Source organism: Belonocnema kinseyi, chromosome 6 (assembly GCF_010883055.1).
Source record: "Belonocnema kinseyi isolate 2016_QV_RU_SX_M_011 chromosome 6, B_treatae_v1, whole genome shotgun sequence".
Lineage (NCBI taxonomy): Eukaryota > Metazoa > Arthropoda > Insecta > Hymenoptera > Cynipidae > Belonocnema > Belonocnema kinseyi.
In genome coordinates this window covers 72,835,470-72,838,386 of record NC_046662.1, presented here as the reverse complement: position 1 = coordinate 72,838,386, position 2,917 = coordinate 72,835,470, and the positions used below count along the sequence as shown (strand labels likewise).

At 33.6% G+C, this 2,917-nt stretch overlaps 1 pseudogene and 1 further gene; both read right to left on the bottom strand.

Annotated features, from left to right (window-relative positions):
* Window positions 1-457: 457 nt before the first annotated feature.
* Window positions 458-576, bottom strand: LOC117175739 (annotated as a pseudogene).
* Window positions 577-872: 296 nt separating this feature from the next.
* LOC117175753 lies at window positions 873-991 on the bottom strand.
* Window positions 992-2,917: the final 1,926 nt, after the last annotated feature.

Here is a 2,917-nt window from a genome sequence, read left to right as displayed (position 1 = left end):
TAAAAATCCGTGACATTTTTATAGTAGATGCGCATTTGGATCACATTATGATCGCTTTTATAATCTAGCGTTTAAAGTTTGTATTATCAAATATTTTGACCAGGAATTTGTCATCAGCTATGCATAAATCCAAATACGAATCTCCGCTAGGGAAAGATGGGAGACTCGACCCTTCAAATCTTAGTTTTTATGTAACTCTATTATCGTCTATACATTTTATGAAATAGGTAATCCTCGAATTATTTAGCGAATTTAACCAATTAATGTGTTTAGCGTTCAGAGGTCCCCTGCAAATATAAATTAGTTATTGTGGTAAATACAATTAAGTGAATGTTTCTAAAGAACCGGCCGGGTTCCAGAGTTAACACTTCAAATAGCTATGACTTTATTTTAAACATATTTAAAATAATATAAAAGTTTAATAAAAAATGTACAAGAAAATTTACAAAAAAAGAAATACCAACAGCACCACGGTATTTTCAAACGGTCACCCATCCAAGAACTAACCACGCCCAACTCTGCTTACTTTAGTGATCAGACGAGAACTGGTGCTTTCAGCGTGGTATGGCCTTTGGCTGAAACTAGAATTACGTGAAACTTTTTAAAGGCACTACGCCGTTTTTCGTATTGCCAAGTCAAATAGACATGACATATTTCATATAACATACAAGTTTAATAAAAATTTGACAAGAAGAGCGAAATTTGGCAATAAAAGTAATGGCAAAAAGGTGGCCGTATTTAGTAAATGTTTTGATTGAACTATCCCATTTGTAGGTTCAAAAAGTCAAATAGATATTACTTTATTTCGAACGTATTTAAGATAATATTACAGTTAAATAAAAATGTTACAAAAAGAGAATGTAAAAAAGAAATGCCAACAGTACGCGGTATTCCCAAGCGGTCACCCATCCAAGTACTAACCGCGCCCGACGCTGCTTAACTTCAGTGATCAGACGAGAACTGGTGCTTTCAGCGTGGTATGGCCGTTGACAGGTTTTAGAATTACGTGAAAGTGTTTAAAGCCACTACGGCGTTTTTAGTGTTGCCAAGTCAAATAGACATGACATATTTCATATAACATACAACTTTAATAAAAATTTGACAAGAAGAGCGAAACTTGGCAATCAAAGTAATGGCATTTATTTATATGCATCTTTTTATATAACCAGCCTCTTTTCAGAGTTAAAAAGTCAGATAGCTTTGACTTTATTTTTAACATATTTAAAATAATATAAAAGTTAAATACAAAACGTACAAGAAAATTTACACAAAAAGGATGCCAATAGAATGCGGTATTCCCAAGCGGTCACCCATCCAAGTACTAACCGCGCCCAAAGCTGCTTATCTTCAGTGACCAGACGAGAACTGGTGCTAGTTTAGTTTAAAAAAGTGTTTATTAAGTTGTCAATATTTACAGATTTTTACATAATTTTCATAACAAACAATGAATAATATTTCATAAACATATAATACTACGGACTCACTGGCATACATACAGCACTCGAAGTCACGTACAATTTCTTATGCTTTCGTAATTAGCATATTAAATGTTATAGCAAACTTAATTCTAATTTTTCATTAAGATATCGATTAACGTGGAAGTCAATTTATTATGTACATTTTTGTGTGTCCTTGATCAGAAAAATGGTTTACAAAAACTGACCATACTTTAGTATTTTTAGATAACAAATATATTCTCCCGTGTAGAAATAGTCCGGTTTGACTCGAACAGAAGAAGGTTCCTGGCCAGAATATGACCTGGTGAAACCGGGATATTATTTTTTTAATTGCCTGGCCGGGATCTGACCGAGTTCCCACCGGGACCCAGTCGGGCCATAAATGGTGCATAATAGAAGTATCATAACCTTAAAAAAATCTTAAGAAATATCCACAAACGACTGCCGTGGGTCGTTTGTAAATATCTGACAGGCGAAAGACGAATTTTTTGTGTGTTTAGATGTTTTTTTTTATCAATTATAAAAGAAAAATTAAACTAATTTTAATTATATGGTTTCCCACTTTTGGTTCTGCGGTTTAAATATAGTTTCCCAGTGATACTATACTTATTTTTTTGTGATACGATTTTTGCTTATTTTTAATGTATTTATATATTATCTTGAATAAGAAAAAAACGTAATAAGAAGAGAAATAACTTTTTCCGAACAAGGTTTTGAATTACGTTATCATGCTTGCACGTAATAACGATTCGGCAACTTCCGGAGTCTTCAATACTAAAAACGCAGTAAATCGTCGGTGGACGCCAAGTTATGCGTTGAGAAATTTGTGAAATTTCACAAAATTGTATCTAATTTTTTGGAGCAAGCGGATTATTTATTAAGGTAAGTGAATTATTTTGTTAATAAGTAAGCCTTATTAATATTCTTCAAAGTTAATGTTAAATCAATTTTCTTAACCGGTTTCATAGGGTAGGATGTCACGTGAAACCCCTAAAATTTATTTTATCTCTTGTAAAAAAAACCTATGCAAACTAAGTTACGCTTAAAGTAAATTTATTATGCAATTTAACTTTAATTTTTTACAATTCAATTTCTTACAGAAACTTAAGAATCATAACCTATAATTTAGTACTTACATTGAATCAATGTTTGTAGTTAATATATTTATTATTATGTTCTTAAATTTAAATTCCAATATCTTTTTACAGGTGGAAATAAGTGCTGACAAAGATTCTTACCTCTATCAGTTGGTAGAATATGTTCGTTGTGGTAAAAAGGCTCCAGTAAAATGCGATCAAGGAGCCCAGTCAAAAACCGGTCGGATTCCGACCGGGTTACCCTATTTGTATCCGGGATCCGATCGGGTAACCCGGCCGGAAGCCGACTGGGTACACCCGGCCGGGATCCGACCAGCGCAGCGTGACGAAACCAACCTGAATCCGACCGGGAATTCCGGATAC